Here is a 10,629-nt window from a genome sequence, read left to right as displayed (position 1 = left end):
AATGTCTGTTGAGCCAGGAAAAGATTCACACACTCATTCATGTTCACACCGCCCATGTCCCAAACTCTCATCCTGGGCACTGCTTTTACAGTTGTCATCATCCTGTGATATGGACACGGAGGCTAAGACACACACATAGTTTGCTGTATCTAAAACATGTAAGTTCTCTCATTGTACCTTTTCTCAACTCTTTTCATTACTCCTCATCACTGCTTCTAGATCTCTCAATATATAAATGTTGTATGCAGGTGCTAATATAATCATTTAATTATAACTAAAATTTACATGCTGTGTTAAAGTCACATATCATGATTTTGTAAACTGTATAATGTAAATGTTGCTCCAACATGCCCCCCACCCATTAACTATGCAAAGACATATACTATCATCCACTATCAGTTAAATGAATATAAGATATATATATATATATATATATATATATATATATATATATATATATATATATATATATTTTTTTTTTTTTTCCCCCCCCTGGGGTAGAATCTCACACTAGCTCAGGCTGATCTGGAATTCACTATGTAGTTTCAGGGTGGCCTTGAACTCTTGCCAATTCTTCTACCTCTGCCTCCCAGGTGCTGAGATTAAAGGCATACACCACCATGCTAAGCCATAAGATAAGATTTTTAATTGTTGTAAAACATAAATATATATTTATAAACATGCTATAAAATTCAGAGTTCTTTCTCACCTTAGATATGAGCCATTTCATTTTCCATATGGATGGAAATTTATTGGTATAATACATCCCAATAGGCATCACCTGATATAGCTTTCAAAGGGGACCATGGAATGTTAGAAAATTCATCCAGAAATAATTAAGCCAGTTCAAACAATAATGGTTTAAAATTTTAAGCAAAGAAGATTTTTATGACTTTCAGTAGTAAAATGATTAGTTCTTTCAACTTCCGCTTGCCTATTTCTCATACTGCAAAGGAAATACATCATTCTTGTTTCCCATTAGCTCTTCAGTCTAACAGCTACCTGCTCTACAGAAAAGAGTAGGTCTCAGTCATGTAAACTGACAGTGTTAATCAAGAGCAGTAATAAATAGGCACCAAGAGCATATATGGTCATATGTGCCTATAATTCCAGGACCAGCAGGCTGAGACTGTGTAGTTTGAGGCCAGCCTTGGCTGCATAGTGAGACTCTTTTAGACAAACAAATAAACTCAAGAAAAGAATGCCTATGCATTGTGTCAGCTTGGCTTAGTGTTGCAGTATGGAGGCTCTGAACATATACACATGAAGTATCTTAAAATATCCTACATCACCTTGGAAAACTTCTTATCTACCTCCATTTCCTCATCTTTGTCTGGGACAATAGATGGAGCCATGCATTTTGAGGAATTAGAAACAAATTTAATAAAATGAAGTTATTGCAAAACAGTGTATCTTGAGGTATTTGAAAAACTTACTATGTTATTAATTTCTTTTTTTCTAAAACTATACTTATTTATTTGCAAATAGAGAGAGACAGGAAGAGATAGAAGAGAGAGACAGACACACAGAGAGAATGGTCATGCCAGAGCCTCTCGCCACTGCAAATGAACTACAGACATATGTGCCACTTGTGCATCTGGCTTACATGGGTACTGGGGAATTGAACCTGGGTCCTTTAGCTTTGCAGGCAAATGCCTTAGCTGCTAAACCATGTCTCTGGTCCCTTAATTTCTTTCTTTCTTTTTTTTTTTTTTAAGGGAGGAAGGGTTTATTTTATTTTTCTATTGGAAACCTTGATGCATGAGCATATAGTACTTTGATGATGCCACTATCCTATCATCCTCTTTGTTCCCCTCTCCCCTGTACCCCATCCCCTGAGGAACCTCTTTTTTCAGGATAGTCCTTCCTATTTTTTTTTTGTCTTTTTTCTTTTGTCTCCCTCCTCTGTCCTCCATTGCATTATATTAATAGTCTCAGAACCATGCAGGTCTTGTGGAGTTATCAGTAATTACTGTGGGGTCATAAATGCATTAGTCAGTTCATGTTGGGAAGACAGTGCCCTAATTTCTATCTATGTACTCTGTATCTCACACATTCTTTCTGCCCCTTCTTCTGCAACATTCTCTGAGCCTTGGAAATCTCTTTTGTTTTAATGAGTTCTGAGACTCCTAAGTGTCTGCCACAATCTCCATAGAGAAAGTTCTCTAGCTAGAAGTGAAAGTGGCTCTCATATTTCCTCCACCACTTCCTCCATAGTGTTCCCTGAACCCTGAAAGGCATGAATAGACATAATTTGTCCATTGCTAAGCACCAGGATTTTTCTTCTTCTTTGCCATTTTGGTGAGTCTTGCAGCTTCTCAGTATTGGCCTCCTGTAAAAAGAAAGTTCTCTAAGCAAAAGTAAAATTAGCCTTAATAAAAGGGTATAAACATAGTCTTTCAGAAGGCTTTTGGATGAGCAAAATGTCTCAGTTGAGCCAAAAAACAATGGAAGCTTCCTATGTGGTCTGTTTTTCTTGACATATCAATTCTGGCCACTTCACTTCAAAATCCATTATAACTTTTGGACTCCCTGACAAGGAAACCATATTCTCTGTATAGAAATAGTACACTGAAGATGATTCTAAATTATTTCCATTTATAGTTTTTAAACATTTTAATATAAATCATTCACATTTTACTGTTCAATGAGCAACTGATACTTTTCCCAATATTGTATCAAGTATCTTAACATGAATCAACTTCTAGACCTTTTGCTTTTTTTCCCTTTGTTCATTGATTTATTCAGTCCACAAGATGATTTACATACCTTAAAGGGACTAGTAATTTTTGAGCTAAGAATAAAATAAAGGACAGAAATGGCCTGAAATGCATCCAGTATTCCATACCAATTGCATAGTGTGAGAGATATGTGCAGGTATCATGAACAATGGCTTAACAATGACCCAAAATATCATTCAAACATAAAACTGTGTTGAGAAGATTTATAAGACTGATCTTGAAAGATCATTTAAAAATATACTGATGCAAGATTTGAGGGCCCAAGGGGGGGGGGTCTCCCAAGTTTATGAACCCAATTTTGACTTCTGTTCTATTTTTCACAAATAATTGATAAAAAAGAACTCAAGAATGATACATTGTGAATTATTAAGTTTATTTAGGGAGAAATCACAACTTGTGGGTTTTACTTAAATGAGACTGAGGTCCGGGAAGAAGGCTAGAGCAGGCAACGTGCACTCGTGTAGATACACTGCACAGTTCACTATGTAAGAAAAACTGACCTTTTTTAGGGAAAGACTAGAGTAGAACCACCAGCATGTGGAGGGTGGTTCATAAAGTTCATTTTGAGAGAATCTGAGGTTTTTAAGGAAAGACTGGAATAGAGCCCCCAGCACGTGAAGAGCGGGTTTAGGACCTTGTGTAGGGAGCTTAGAAGGAACTCCATAGCATCCACTCCAAGTTTCCCCACAGAAGAAAGTTAAAATGGCAAATGGTGGTGACTTAAGGAAGAATAGCAAATAGCAAATGTCAAAGCATAGATCAAGAAACCCAGATGACAAATCTTAAGAGGAAAAGTTTTACCTATAGATTCCCTGAGTTCACAGGTATCAGGCCTAGAGTTAGAAAACACACCCACATTGTGGATGTGGAGTGTAACAGAAATATGCATATGGTAGATCCAGAGATGAGAAGAAATCATACATGTAATTAAAGAAGTGGGAAGTTACTCCAAGGCATAAAACAAGCAAGCAGAGAATTATTCAGAGGAGAACATAATATTTTCTTTCCCCAACTGCCAATCCAGGTAGGCTGGGTGGGTAGGGGAGGCCAGACTCATATGTATCCAAAGTAGAGTAAGGTCAGGAGTCATACACAGAGAGGGGAAGAGACTGAACACAGCATTTTTTTAAATGTTTTATTTTTATTTATTTATTTGAGTAAGAGAAAGAGGCAGAGAGAGGGAGACACAGAGGGAAAATGGGTGCACCAGGACATCCAGCCACTGAAAATGAACTCCAGAAACATGCACCATCTTGTGCATCTGGGTCCTGAGGAATTTGAACCTGGGTCCTTGGGCTTTGCAGACAAGCACCTTAACTGATAAGCCATCTCTCCAGCCATGAACACAACATTTATAGTGATTGATAATGTGTTCTGTCATCATATTATAAATATTAGATATGCAAGGGAGGACCCAATTTGTTTATAGATTTGGAGGGTAGACGCCAGAAGGCAGCCCACCTAGGTAGTATACTAGACTGTTGGTAGCAGGGAGCACTATAGCTAGTTTTAAATGAGTCTTGTACATGAATCTTGAATTCCCTACCTTTCAAGGCCAAGATGGCATGTGGGATGACATCGCCTCTTTTTTTCTTGGCCTCAATTTCTAGCTGAAATTGCCTAGAAACAGTTAGCTTTCTACTTTTTGTTTTCCTTCACTACTGCAACTAATCTTGGGTGATAAGTTGAAATATATTGATTTTATCCTTTAGGCATTTTAGCTGTGAGAAAACAATGGAGTCACTTGTTCAGTGAATAATATAATTCTATTATCAGCCAGATTCCTTAATGTGGGAAATGAAGAGGCTGATATTAGACACACTGACTTAGGAAGGATATTACCCAACTCTTGTGGTAAAGATTATTCAAATGCTACATGAGTTTGGAAAATTACACAAAATTCAAGAGAATGAAAATAAATGGTATGAATGTTATGGTGAACCACAAGACCAGTAAATATGAAACTAGCTGTAGGTAATTGAGTTCAGAGAGTACATATTAATATATTTAAATATTGTTATATTACTGTATATGTAATATAAAATTAATAAGAAGATGAGCACACTAAAATGAAAGCAAAGGAGACAAGAAAATAAATTTGAGCTAGAGTTATGACTTTGTAAAAGATATTAGATAGCCGGGTTGGGGAGATGGCTTAGTGGTTAAAGATGCTTGCTAGGAATATTTGCCTGGCTCTGCTTCAGTCCCTCAGCACTCACCATCTATCTGTAACCCCAAAACTAAAACAATGGGAGGTGAGGCAAAGGGAATCCAAAGTTTGCTAGCTAGCCAGTCTGATCTTTTGTAATTTGCAATTTGGAAGCTCATTTGCAGTGCACAAAGCCCTGTCTCAGAGAATAGAGAGCAAAGGCTCCTCAATGAAGTTGTTTTCTGGCCTCCATGCTTGTCATGGCAGACACACCACTCCCATACTTCACAAATAAATAAAAATTTAAAGATATTGCACATATTCTTGTTCATTATTGATACTGCTAATTAGGATGTATTACCCAAAGTATTTTTAAGTATAAAGGATAAATTGTTCAGCTGTGGCAAAACGTTACTTCAAAGTGAATTATATATATATATATATATATATATATATATATATATATATATATACATACATATATATATATGTATATATATATATTATTGAGTTATTATGCAATTTTCCTGTTAACACAAAATAGTCACAAAACCTTCACCCAATGTTTATGCTATGCCATGCAAACATGGATCAGTAATGAGAAAAGAGAAGAAAATTAAGTGCCAAATACTAAGCAAATATTTTTCTTATGGCTAAGATGCATTTTGGCAGCTAAAAAGTGACTGTAACAACATCGGTAAGAAGAATGCACTACATGTTGTTAAAGTTCATTAATATCATCACAAATCTCTTCAGAAAATCTCTTAAATACAAAAAGTTACCAAAAACATAGTGGCTCAAACAGAGTGACTCAAATTTTTCTGTAATTCTTATTGTTTGAAGACTCAAATTTATTAGTGATAGTTACCAGTGGTGTTTCTCAGAACACCAGACTCACTTTTGAGCAAGCGCTGCCTGATGTCCAAGCTGAATGAATGTGAGTTGTCTATCAATCATGATTTCAAATGAAATAATGTTCCATGGTGTCATTTGAGACCATTCTCAGCTTTGAAGAGCGAAAGAACATTTTCTGTATAAAACACAAAGACATTAATTATGTGGCATTCAGCAGATTCACTAGCTATACTTTAGGTGGACCACTGGATGGGTAAGATCAAGGTTTATAGGAGCCAAAGGCAGAAGGCATTTTTACAGCTCTTGCAGAGTCTTGAATTTGTGCTAAACCTTTGGCTTGCTGATTTTCTCACTTGATGAACTTCAGTTAATCTATTGACATTTGGACATTTGGATTAAAGGTCATAAAATGATGGCAATTTGTTTTGCACATTCAAGGGTATAGTTTAGTAGACCTTCTCTGTATTATAGTAGATATTTTTGAAAACATTTGTGCATATAAAATGAAGCACACTTATACTGTCTGGTGTCCTTCAAATATAAAAGCTATTTTTGATATCTAAAAACACCTTGTCCTTTCTAGCTATGTGACCAGATTCTCTAAAGATAAGCCAAGTAAATAAATGTCACCCAAATTGTTAAAAGCCATTCCTAAGACATAGCTTTCTAGATACAAGTTCTTTTTCTTTCTTTCTTTCTTTTTTTTTTTTTCCCAGGGAACTAAATCAGAGCTCTGTGTTGGGGCTTTCCAGCTCATACTTTCTTCTGGAAATTGCTGCCCATGTGTTCACTGAGGTTTAAAGGAGCTGCTTCAGTGACTGCTTAGCCTTAATGTGGCACTGTGACAAGGCCTGAAACAAGATGAATTTAAGATTAAAAAAAGAAAAAAATCAAAGTGTGTCAAAAAGTTCTTTGCTGTTTCAAGCATTTCTAACTCAATCTAAACTTCACCAATAGTGAAATGATTTCTTTTTGTGATTGTTGGATCAGATAGGAATTTTATCCAAACTATTTATCCTAATCAGCAGTTGGAGGAGAAGAATGTTAAATAAACGATCTTATTTTGATACTCTTTGGATGTTTACCAGGCTGTTGACAAAATCCAGAGAATGTTTAATGACTTGATGGGGGAACTTGAAATAGAAGTGGTAACTGCTCTCGGGGAGACTCATTTGCTATGGTTTTTAATACAACAAAAGGAAAATGATGACAGGCCACCTCTTGGTACCCAGTTTGAATTAGAAAATTCATCTCGCTCCTTGTCTAGATTTCAATTCTCTCACATTGGGTTGAATAAACATTTTCAATGAAAGCCAGTAAGACTCAGATAAAATTCAGATGTCTTAAAAAAAAAAAGAAAACAGAAAACTTTACCCAGGGAGTCAGGCAGAAAAGTTCTCTAAGGTGTAACACAGACTTATGCAAGGTTCCCTGTGGTGTGTCAAGAACAAGGCACATCACCTCAGTATAGTGCTCTGTCTGAGGCCCTATGGGCACAAATTTAAGAGTTATCCTGTAGGAATGTCTTGATAAACAACAGTTGCAACAGCAACCAATGAAACAGTCTGGATGTATATCCATTAAAGGAATTACTGGAGTTATTCAATTTTAAATCCTTATTAATCTTTTTATATCTTGGATAATGCCAATTCCCCAACGTATGCTATTTAAAGCTCAGGGAAATGTATCCTCAAGGACCCATTGCCAGCAAAGAAGCTGTTTTCAACATCTGGGAATAAAAATCACCACCAAATATAGATCATTGGGTCAACTTGCTTTGGGAAATGGTGAAATTAAACCTTGAGGTCTGACATTTGCATGAGTTGCTGGGTTCAGGGTAGCTTGTTAAGAATCTCTGGTAGATTTGCATGCGGATTGAAAAAGGACAGTTGCTGTTCTCTGTCTACCTTATAAGTGCCAGGAAACATGTTTAGTAGGCTAATTATGTTATGTCAGTGTCTTTATGTCATTTTCCCCTATTGCTATCAGAATCCTATCATTCAGATAGGCTAATTTTCTATTAAGATAAACTCATTCTACTAATGCATAGAACATAGAATATGTCTCTATATGATGTTTTCTCTTTAGAGTATTGAAAACTGAATTTTCTGGACCTGTGTGTGGCACATCATTTGGATATAGGTATTATCACATAGTCTTTAAGAATTACGTCTTCAAGCCTTTTATTTTTAAAGCAGCTACAACCTTACCATATTTTTTATGTCTTCCTTTTCTTTCTGTTTTTTAAATTAGAGATAGGGAAAGGGAGAGAGTGGGGAAGAAAGAGTGAGAATAGACATGCCAGGGCCTCCAGCCACTGCAAACGAACTCTAGACTCTTGTGCCACCTTGTGCCTCTGGCCAACGTGGGACCTGGAGAATCAAACCTGGGTCCTTAAGCTTTGCAGCCAAGTGCCTTAACTGCTATGCCACCTCTCCAGTCCAACTTTATCATCTTTGAGTGTAGCCTGCTGTTACTATTACTAAACATTTTCTTTCCCTTCTCATCTAAGTTTTTCCAAAGAATGATCAGTCTTCCTCACTTACAATCAGTTTCTACTATACTGCAGTATTTTATTAACCTAACAACTCTAGAAACATTGTTCTCACTAACGATAATGACTTTCACTCATTCTAATCAACAGGCCATGTGCTATACTGAGCGTATTTTATTGTTCATTCCTTTTTTCTGTTTTTTAATTTTTTTATTAAGAGCATACTTTGTATGGATATATCACATGTTGGTATCATCTTTTCCTTCCTCCCTGGCTCCATTCTGTTGAGGCGATTCCTCAGTGTGGTTGCTGGTATTCCCCATAGAGTTGTAGGTTGTGAGTTGTGGGAGCAGCAGTCGGTTACTGGGGGCAGAGAGATGCTTTTAGGTATGACATCCCAACCTGTGGCTCTTACAATCTTTCTGCCCCCTCTTCCAAAAAAGTCCCTGAGCCAAGGTGAATGTGTTATAAGTCTACTTCAGTGATAAGCTCTTAGGAGCCTCGGGACCTCTGCTTTGGTATGTGTTGAGTATCCTCAGCATCTGCCTCATTCATCCTGGTGCTGATAATCAGCCTTACCATAGAAGTCATATCCCCAGTTCCTCTGTGGTTTCATCTGATCCTTGGCTAAAGTGTCGGGGGTGGTCACTTCTTTCTCAAATAGTCATATTTTCTGTTAATTGGATTTAAAGTCACCCCTCCTAATATGAAGTCTAATGAATAATAATCAATTTTATTAAATTTTAATTTTTATTTATTTGAGAGAGAGAGAGAGAGAATGCATGTGCCAGGGCCTCTAGCCACTGCAAATGAACTCCAGATGAATGCACCACCCTGTGTATCTGGCTTATGTGGGTCCTGGGGAATCAAACCTGGATCTTCTAGCCTTGTAGACAATCACCTTAACTGCTAAGCCATATTTCGAGCCCAATAATAATCAAATATTAACTGATAAGTTTCCTGATCATTCATTATTCAGTAATCATTCACTCATTCAGTTTTACCACCCCCTTGTTGGAGGGCTTCCATCCTAAATGTATTTTGAAGAAAAACATAATCAGAAAAAAAAGTGACCAAACAAGAAATTTTACATAAAATGAATTGTCTAATGTATAATGCATTTTCAAGTCTTAATATGTGGTTGTTATATCAAGGTGAACTTGAAGCACATGACTGTTTATTAATTTTGTTTCTAGGATAATTTGTTTCCATAGTGTTTCATAATAGTATGCTGAATGGAACATTATTAATTGCCTCAGATTTCATCATTTCAATCAAAACATAAAAAATGAATGCTATCATTACATTCTGAAATAACTAAATGAGAAGGGAAATTCAGGATATATTCATTAAGGTTAAGGGATGCATGATCTTCAGATATTAGATGATGATAGTCAGATAGGTAATAGGATGATACAATAAAATGCAAGAGATTGGAGAAACCAGTGAGAGATGTATAGTTATTTATTGTCTTTATATAAGGTACAAAATATAATTTTTTATTAAGTTGAAATTTTGTATGGATAAATCATATGTTGCTACCATCATTTCCTTTCTCCCTGCCCTCCCTCCACTGAGGTCCACCCTTAATGGGACTACTGGTATTCACCAGTTCACCATGGAGCTCTGTGTTAAGAGTTGTGAGAGCAGCATAAAAAATTTAACATCTAACCTTCATCATCTTCTTGGGTAAATACTAAATAAACTCCACGACTTCACTCAAATATTTCATCACACCTTCCCTCATCAACCTCTGTAGGTTGAAGAGAAGAACGAGTCAGTGAAGTCATTCATTGGATCAGGGGTAGGTTTATTTCCTAAGCAATTCTTTCCTTTCCTTGAGGCACAGGAACTGTATAAAATTCCCTTTAAAGCCTGGTGTGGTGGTGCAGGCCTTTAATCCCAGCACTAGGGAGGCAGAGGTACAAGGAGTGCTATGAGTTCAAGGCCACCCCAAAACTACAAAGTGAATTCCAGGTCAGACTGAGCTTCAGTGAGCTCCTACCTCCCAACAAACAAACAAACAAAAAACCAAAGAAACAAACAAATAAAATGCCCTTTAGAGCTAAAATCAAAGATTGTAAAGAGAATGGAGAGTCCTACAATTATGTTCTCTTATATCTGCAGGGGACCATCCATCTGTTTCCCTGCCTTTTTAGTGAGGAAGAAGGCAATGGGATTCAGTAAGTGGGAGGGAGTGGGAGCACAGATCAAGGTGCAGCATCCATTTTCCAAGTCAAATGGACTCTATAGAAGACATTCCATCCCAAATGATCTTGCCAGGACCACCCTCCCTTCAAATTGTGATTTTCTCATGGGATGTATAGATACATTCTTTCCAAATCCAGCTGAAAGTCTGCACTTTTTCTGACCCATGAATTCAATTCCAA

The sequence above is a fragment of the Jaculus jaculus genome, chromosome 16, assembly GCF_020740685.1.
Source record: "Jaculus jaculus isolate mJacJac1 chromosome 16, mJacJac1.mat.Y.cur, whole genome shotgun sequence".
NCBI lineage: Eukaryota > Metazoa > Chordata > Mammalia > Rodentia > Dipodidae > Jaculus > Jaculus jaculus.
This window is presented reverse-complemented; position numbering follows the sequence as displayed.